We start from the raw sequence: 10,115 nt of genomic DNA on the forward strand, positions 1-10,115 counted from the left end.
CACTTTGAATCACTTACACTTTCTTCACTGTTGCATATGCAATGTCTACAATAATCGGTCTGTGTAACTGCCTCACATACAAACTCACATGCAATGCTAACTTATATAATGTACTAAATGGCATTATATTCTGACCCTGCTGCCGAACTGCCATGGTGATTTCGTTCATTATCAGATATATAATGTACTGTAGTTGATGAATGGAATGCACCACAAAATGTGGTAATGGGATGAGTAAACCCAATCATGGGGGCTGGGGCACAAGGATCACCAAGGCTGCAGAGCACCCCTACCAAAAAGGGTGTGTGCTAAAGGGGCATGGCAGGGAATATAGCTTATCGCTATTATACCTCCATTATCCTGGTGATCCCTATAGTAATAGTGCTCCATCTCAATAGGCCCAGTAATAACAGCGCTCTCTCATTGCTATATAAGGAGACGCTTCAGGGGGGCATTAATACTACATATGGAGGATCTCTAGTGGGGCATTTTTACATTTTATGGGTGCATTTATACATAGATTTTAGTGTGGATGCACACCAAAAATCAGCAGCATATTTTGCACTGTGGATTTTAAAGGCCTATTTAGACACAACGATTATCGCTCCAAATTTGCTCAAATCACTGAGGCAGGGGGTTCAACAAAAAGGCAAAATCTAATCACTGTATTGACCCTATTAAAGTATAGCTTTTATTAATAGTTTAAAATAATGCGACTCAACAACACATATAACAAAACAAATAGGACATACACATTAATGGGCCGACCCACAAACAACCTAGGGGTAGACTACAAAGAGTAGATGAGCCCCCACTTAATAACCGGCCCAGATAGGGTATCTGTCTCAAAATACCTATTGATGGAGGTAGAGAATAAAGGTCAGTTATTGTAAATGGTAGACCCTTTATATTCGTATTGACCCCCCCCAAATTTTCAGTATATGAGATCTGGAGTAAATCCAACTGAATCAAAAAGTGTGTCAGGAGAACACTATTAGATTGTTACTATGTAGAATAGTGCCCCGGAATGGCTACAATCTACCAAATTCCAAATTCTCCATATAGGAGTATAGAGAAACATGGTTAACTGGTTTAGGTCAACATGGGAAGATGATTCCCACTAAGACCATGTAAGAATGATAGATAGTATATTAGTTCAATAGGTGTATAATTTCAATGAATAGATGATAAATAAATTAATAACTGTTAAAGTTCATTGATTATAATTCATTGATTCTGGTTAATTGGTTCATTTCTATCACGTAAGTGACTCTTCAGGAACCATAGAAAATATTGATCAGCCCACTGTTTTAATACAGTTTGGATGTAGGTATAAATGCCCACTGTTATCTTATAGCTAGAGCTAAACAGGCTAGTAGCGTCCTAATAGGATGATTGAAAGGCCCAGATGTACGTGAACGCAATGGCGATGAATGCCATAAATGGGCTCTTGTATCGCTAGAGACCCTATATGCGTATAGTATTGTCAAAGGATAAATGGTCTGCAAAGTAATAGACCATATCAATACATCTAGCCCTATGGCAGGATAAATGATCTTCAAACTGAGGACAATACCCCAAAGAACAAAGATATAACTACTAGAGAGGAAAATAGATGGAAGAACCTCTATAGTCCCTTTCCAGGGAAGAGTAAATACTCCAACTACTAATAGACATTAGAAATCAATCCTAGCTAGTAAGTAGAAGAATGGAAAGGTGTTAGGATGCAACAGCATCTCCTGCCCTAATGGTGGAATGGTGCTCTCGATAAAAAAAGTAAAAAAATTATGACTTTTGAAAAATGGAGATGAAAATCCGCCAAAAATCGTTGCGTCCTTAAGCCCAAAATAGGCCGTGCCCTTAAGGGGTTAACGAGGTTTTTGATGTGGAAATGATGCAGATTTTGATGCAGATTTTCCACTGAGAGAACTCTGGACCATGTTGTAGGATTTCTGCACAGAGAATCGGCAGCCTTTATGTTCTGCGTGGAAGCATCCATTCACTTTTACGGCTCGTTCAGATCAGTACTAGAGGGTTCCATTCTCCTGCTACATTTAGGACTCATGTCCATGGGCGGGTAGAATTCCACATGAGGGAGCCCATAGCAGAATCCGACCCCGTCTGTGGGCGAGGACCGTGCTTACACTCTTTTTTTTCTGTACCGTGGATCGGACGGCTTCCATTGACTGCAATGAGGGAACCACAGCAGCATGGAGAATGCTGTGATTACATAACCGCGAGTAGAAACTGCAATTGGTTTCCGCTCATGGATATGAAGGATCGTTTTACCATAGCATGACACGGAGGCTTATTACTGCGGAATCCAGAGCGGAACGCCCACTCCGGATTCCGGAGCAAAACTCCGCCGTGGACATTGGGCCTAACTGGTGTGCAGTTTGGGAAGAGACTATGCACAGGCCGGCCACAGATACACACAGCAGCGGCGGCGGCGGCATCCATCAGCTGATAATGATGTGATAGGCTGCATTCACACATGGCGGTTTTTGCTGCATTTTTCAACAGCAATTAAAAACCCCCTCAAAGATGCATGCTGTTTTTAACTTTAAAAAGCATGCATTCTTTTACGTGTTTTTTAATTGCAGTTAAAAACCTCAAGAAGAAAATGCCATGTGTGAACGCAGCCATAAACCTGTGCAATGCTTGCAATTCTGTACTCAAGCTCCCTCTGGAGTTTAAATAAAGCATTACAAGGAAGGCACAGAGAGACAGACATACTAAGCCCGATCTCACACCACCGGACTTGAATTGCTGATTCCCCACTTGCCATACCCGCGGTTGATCCATGCTGAACATGTACTTTTGATTTTTCCTACACACTTGCGGATATGAATTGCGTATTCTGCGAATGGAAGAATAATCGCAGCATGCTCTCTTTTACCGCAGAATCTGCATAGACGGCCTCCATTGAAGTCCCACCCGCAGCCAATTAAAGGAGATGTCTCGAGGAAGCAGTGAATTTTTTTTTCCCAGTCCCCCTAATTAAACATACATTACTAATTACCCCTGTAAATTACTTTCCTAGCTGGTTTCTACTTACCGTTCCAGCGTTTCAGCAACTTATAAAACTTTTTCCCAAGATGGCCACCAGCTCTTTTCGCATCGCTTGCTGTAGCACGACGTGCGCGCTCCCGAGACGCTACCAGCTGTGTCTCCATGGCAACCAGACGCCCCGCAGCCGCCGACCGGACCCCTGGAGTGAACACGGCCGACCTGTCACCCACCGCCAGGCAGAAGGTAACCGGCGCAGCCCCCCCCCCCCCCATCACAGCGGCAGCCTCCCCGGCCAAGCGACAGCCCCCCCCGGCCCAGCGCTAGTTCCCCCGGCGCAGCGACAGCCCCCCCCCCCGGGCGCAGCGGCAGCCCCCCCGGCCCATCACTTACCAGGACAGCTGGACGGCGGGTGTACACGGGTGAGCGCGATATTGGGCCGTGAATCACAGCCTGATATCGCGCTCGTCAACATGCGATTTCCTTGCGGCTGAAAGGTGTTTTTATATCGCAGAGTATTTCCCATTGGTTTCAATGTGTGCACCTAGCATGTGGTGCAATGCTGACACTGGCCCCATTGAAAAAATGGGCATTGCGATGCGAGAGCACGCACAAGATAGAAAATGCCACAATTTTTGTCCGGGAAAAAAAAAATCGCTTATGTTTATGACCTCATTGAGGTTCATATTCGTGCGAGATTTGTGCGTCCCACAATGCACGAATCTGGTGCATGTGACGCCGCCTAATGTGCGGGCAACATACACCCATGTGAATGAGCCCTTAGATGTGAAGCAAGTCTTAAAGGGTTTAGGAGAAAAACAATCAAGCACATGTATTAATCCTGTCAACGTGCTTCTTCGCTTGAGCATGCGTAAATATGCTCGCCTCAGAGCAATGTATTTGCGCTATGAATGAGGTTGATAAGACTAATTTGTGTTTGTATATCGGCGCATAGTACTGTGCGTTTTTATTACAATTTCTTTCATAATCAAAAACAAAACATATCATCAACGATCCAAAAAAAGGAATTTGTGTAATCAAATTATATTGACCTCTTGAACATATGTACATGTTGCCATTAGGAAAATACGCACCCCAGGGTGGAATCCACTTAATAGTTTACTGATATAATTCAATTAAATAAAATGTGAATGCATTGTGTCTTGCGCATTTAACAACTTTGAATAATTGCATCGCAATGGTTAACAATTATATATATATATACACCGTGTTTCCCCAAAAATAAGACACTGTCTTATATTTTTTTTGCCCCCCAAAAAGGGCACAGTGTCTTATTTTTTGGGGGGGCCTTGTACTTACCTGGTCCGCTGCCTCCCAATGTTGTCCTGTGGTGGCGCGGCGTCCTCCTCATCTCACAGATGCCTTCTGCTGGCGACGAGGGGCTTTGAATACCCTGCCTCCAGCAAAGCGAGCGCTGTGATTGGCTAATCGAGCGCTGGCAGCCAATCACAGCCGGCGCTCGATTAGCCAATCACAGCGCTCGCTTTGCCGAAGGTGTGGTATTCAAAGCCCCGTTGCCAGCAGAAGGCAGCTGTGAGACGGAGGACACTGCGCCGCTGCAGCGCTGCTGGAGACCATCGGGATGCCGTGGACCATGTGGTATTGATTTTTTTTTTCTGTGTGTGGCACCCAAGATAGGTTCTGTTTTCGGGGGAAGCCTTATATTTCAAGCCTCCCCTGAAAATTCGATAGGTCTTACTATTGGGGTAGGACCTATTTTCGGGGAAACATGGTAGCACATTAGCTTTAATTGTCAACATAGAACAAAATAAAATAAACAAACAATGGACAACTAACAGTGGATATTGAGAGTATAACTTTGTGTCTCTTTGTTTTATCTTTTTATTCATTTCCTATATGCTACGACGTATTAATATACAAAAATTTCTATTTATTGCCTAAAAATATCATCTTCTCATCTCCTATGTGAATTAATTAATTCATTAATTCCTTTATGTTATTTTTAATCTTCCTAACTGACCTGCTCCTGCCGGAGAGCTTACTCAAACGGGCGTATTTTTCCTCAGTATTTTGTGAGCCAAAACCAGGAGTGCGTCCAAAATAAGGAAGAACTGCAAATCTTTCCTTTATACTTTCTCTTTTCATATTCCACTCCTAATTTTGGCTCACAAAATACTGAGGAAAGATAGGCCCGTGTGAATAAGCCCTGAGTGTGATTCCAGGATGTGTTACTAAATGGGCGCATGCATTCTATGATCTCATCCGGATCCATGAATCTTTCTACGAAAACTCCCTAAATATTTAGACACTTGGGACGCCATAGCTCGAACATTTTATTATCTCCTTTGAACTCCAGACTCCCCCACAAATCCATATATAATTTGAACGGTAGCTGATAGTTTTTGCGGGTTATTTTCCAGGCGGCAATGGTGTCCTTTGCCATAGTAGAATGTTTGGCCTCCGACGGAAGACTAGAAAATCCTGTGTGTAGGAGAGCGTTTAAGCTCCAAGGATGCATCAGGTCATTCTCTAGCTGGTAGTTTGAGAAATGCCTGGTCTTCAGTAACCAGTCAACTGAGTGTCACACAAGGCTAGCTATATTATACGCACGCATATCTGGAAAGTTCAATCCACCTGTTTTTCAAGGCTAAACGTGGACGTTTGCAGGACTAGATAGAGGCCATGACTAGATAAAGTGCCATTTATATAGTTCGTTCATTTAAGCCACGCTCCCACACAACATGCAAAAAAATATCTAAAACACATGAATTTGGGTTCATATATTAGTGTGTCTCACAGCGCACAAATCTCATGCGAATTTCTCGCCCATGTGAAGCTAGCCTAAATCTCCCCTAACAAGTGAGCCATGTAGTTTCCTGTAAATTCCAAGGCACAGCCAAGGAGAACACCGGGCGCACAGCAGTACAAGGAGAGCCTACATGTCCGTATTACAGGCCAAAAGCTACGCTATGTGCCGCCATACATATCCTGCGGACATAGATCTGAGAAATGATTTAACCAAGTCAGTTAATCCAGCTGCCATCACAGAGAACATGTAAATGTATGGAGGCGGAAAACTTCATTGTATATGATGGGTTAAAAGTAAATCAAAATGGAACGTGTGATCTGAGGAACAATGTAGTGCAGTGTAAATGCCAGCACATTCTATCACAGGGGAATTCACACTAACTGGCGTCTCACACGAGCAGCTGCAATGAACCCTATGTGAGGTTGATAATATAGTTGAGAAAGTGCAGAGTCGGCAATAATAGCCTTCACCTTGATGGCAGGAAGAGTGGGGCAGACAAATTACAGCGTTTACAAGGCAGAGTTTCCTTTTCCTTTAAAGGCACACACCTAAAATCTGCACATCTATAAGGCAGAACAGCTGTGACAGATCCTGTACAAGTGATTGGAGTCCTCTCTGGTGTAACCAGCCACATCTCAGATGTATAGAAATTGACCAGGATGAGTTATACATGATACTGCAATACTACCCGCAATACTACTGCAGCATCATAAGAGCAGGCCCACAGCCGAGGAGACAGCAAGGTAGAGAAAGGCCTTGTCACAGGGGGTCTACCATCTCCTCCCCTGGGGGTAGCTCGGGACTTGATCACATTACTGCTGGGGGAGATCACATGGATCGTAACCAGGGGTCACCTTAAGTCCAATTATCACTCATGACACCACCGTTCCTTCTTCAGGGATGGATCTTGGAGGGAATAAAGTAGTCCAACACCAGAAGTGTATATTTTGGAACAAAACCGAATAAATCTTGTTCATTTACTTAAACGCTTGAATAAAGTTAATAACAATTGCAGAAAATCACAGCTTACAAGAATTATATCTCGGTGGAGCTCACGGGTTATTTGTACAATCCACAGTCCAAGTTATCTGCAGGTTTCTTACTCCCAGTACTCACTCTCTCTCTTCACTGGCAAACACTCACTCTCTTCCTTCTTCACGCTATGAGGCAGGTTTTTCCTTCTCCCAGCGGTCAGCAGAAGCACCGAGGATTCCTGGATTGAACAGGTCTAGGTTGTGCATAAGACACTGACACGAGACAGACATAGAACATTCTGTAGGGGCCCCACTAACTCTGGGCCACTACACTACCTGCCCTAAATCACAGTGAAGTGAACCTATAGTAATCCTCCTAAAATAATGTGGTTCATTATTCAACATTTACTATATACTTCCAGGATCCCACTGCTGCAGGTGTGGTAAATTTGGCTGGCGGATGATTTGGAGTTCTCCAGCCAATCAGCACTGGTCTGCTGCACATAAATACCAGCCGCTTTTACTACAGGATGCTAGTCATTATACTTACTTTATCATTCCCTCCCAGAAGACTGCTGGTTGGAGTAATGCATGCTGTCTTCTTGAGTTTAAGTCATTAGTTTGAGTCATTCTCCCATACTTTTCATGAAGACTGTTTGGACATCTGATTCCCCTGTTCGCATGTTCTGCGGGCTTCAGCTTACATTCAGGTGTGATTCCAGACATCAGATGTCCTTTTCTCTGTCAGATGGGTGATGTCTGACACTTTAGTCTCTTCTCCATCAGATGGGTGATGTCTGACACCTTAGACTCTTCTCCATCAGATGTGGGTATGGATGTTTAAACTATGTCTGGCTTTGTATATGTATGCATGCATAAGGTTCTGAGTGGGATTCCCCTGTATCTGTAGTGTGCAGACACCTGCTGTGTACCATGTCTTGTGGGGCTGTCACTATTGGAATGATCGCCCCACTTATAGGCAGGGTTATGTTTCCTGTGGTTTAGTTGTTTTGTTAATGTAGGGACTCAAAAGATAACGAGGACCCTTGATGTGTGCTTGTGAGTTTAGGTATTCTGTCCAAAATATGAACCAATACCTCGTATGGTACTTGTGGGTTATCTGTCACCACTTTTTGAATTGGTGTCAAAATTAATGTTTCCTCTGCCTCCCTAAACAACAACTTTATGGCCCTAAATAACTGTGCTCTTTCTGTGGCCCTAAATAACTGCCCTTTGTGGCTCTATTTAGTTATTATGGCCCCTACTTAGCAAAGGTGTATAGGGCTCCCGTTATCACCCACGGCCCGGACCGTGGCTGCTAGGTAATGTATTCATTTTTATTTTTTTAATGTAGTCTGGTTACGGCTTATTTTTGGGGTAAGAGCTTATTCACACGAGCGTATAATCAGCTGGCTGTGATAATGGACGGCCGATATACGCCACTATGTGATTCGGGGCTCGGCATATTGACGTTGGGCAGGGAAAGACAGCTTAGCTGTGTTCCCCTTCCCTCTCCCTCGACGGCTCTCTGAATGGGGAGGAGGAGGGACGGGGCGGGAGCTAGTGTGCTAAGCCCCACCCCCTCTCTGCCCCTTGCTGCTGTTTGCAATGACAGGGGCGGGACAGGGCAGAGCTTAACTCCGCCCCATCCCGCCCCTGTGCACTGATGCATTATAAACCAATGCATCAGAGGGGCAGTGAAAACCTTGCCGATATACGCCCTTGTGACTAAGCCCACGAAAATAGCCAAAAATCAGGCTAGAGCTTATTTATGGTGGAAACACGGTATATAAATTTGGTATGGATGTAATCGTGCTAACTGCAGAATTAGTGTAACATATGTATACTGCACAGCGAACACTGTTAAAGAACAAAAATGCAAACATGCCAGAATTGTAGATATTGTTAATCTTGCCTCTAGATAAGAGGTCATCCTGCAAAACACAAGCGCTTATAGAGCTCCATTGATGGAAAAATAAAAATGTTATGGCTCTTGGAATGCAGCGACACAAGGGCAAATCTTAGGCTGGGTTCACACAGGGCGTAATCTCCGTGCACGGAAATTCTGCCCGCGACTTTTTATCCTGGGATTAGCCAGCAAAGTGGACAAGATTTGCAAAAAGTAATGTAAAAAAAACTGAAAACACACCCGGACAGGTGAGAAAATGTCCATGGCTGCGAGCACGGGTGAAATCCACTGCGGGTGGAAATGAGGCCTTACTCTCCTCCAGCCGAGCAGAAAATGGTTAACACATCAATCACTCATTGTATTTAACAACCCAGCGGTGGGTGTTGTATGCAGAGAATCATCTGACCCTCTCCTCGTCTCCTGCCCCTCCACACTGTGTGGTACCGTGAGCCATTGATCTGTTAACCCTTTGCTGCTCAGCCAGATAAGCGGGAGTGAGATCTAGTGATTTGGCAGTGGAACAGGGCCATTTATACCTAACCCACCACAGCTCAATTATTATCGATGGTAATTAATATTGCAGGCAAAAAATAAATACAGTCACTAGCTTTGGGGCATAATTACCAGCTGGGTAATTTAAATTAGCTGTGAAGTAGCCCGTTCACACAATTGGAGGTGCATGGTGCATATTATCCAGCTCGCATAGGAGTCTATGGAAAGCACGCACTAAAGATAGGTCAGGTCCTATCTTTTTGCGCACCACGGACCTTAGATGTGAGCTTTGCAGTCACATGTCCTCTCCTTGATTGGTGTGAGGATTTAGTGCATCTAAAATTAATTCATCTTAACGGTTCAACCATTTTTTCTATTTAGATGCGATCTTGTCATGCACCTATAATGCGCAAAAACAGCGCTCATGTGAACAAGGCCTTAGTGTAGAAGTATTCCCATATCTGTTAATCCAATAACCAATGGATAAATCATTTGCCATTTTAGCCCAAAGCTGGCCACACTTTGACATGTGTGGTCTATATAAACATAAAACGGTTTGCATCATGTGGATATGTACCTATAGATATATTGTATTTACTTTGGCAGCTGCTGCCCGGATCTGGTTGCATCAGTTTAGCCTATTACTAATCCTCTACTCCTCCTTATAGCAATTTGGCTGTCTGCAAATTGGGGAGCCCAGGGTGCATGGTGTGCTATATGTATCAGTTGGTTTGGCACCCTATGTATGTCTTATCTATGTAAAAGTATAGTATTAAGCATCTCTCCTCCCCCAATATGTGGCAGGTGTATGAGTGGTTGTTTATCAGTATTTTGCACCCGTGTAATGCTCCTCCATATAGCAGTTTGGCTGTCTTGTGGGCTGCATTCACACGAAAGTATATCGGCTCGGTTTTCACGCCGAACCGATATACGTCATCCT

Source organism: Eleutherodactylus coqui, chromosome 7, assembly GCF_035609145.1.
Source record: "Eleutherodactylus coqui strain aEleCoq1 chromosome 7, aEleCoq1.hap1, whole genome shotgun sequence".
Taxonomy (NCBI): Eukaryota; Metazoa; Chordata; class Amphibia; order Anura; family Eleutherodactylidae; genus Eleutherodactylus; species Eleutherodactylus coqui.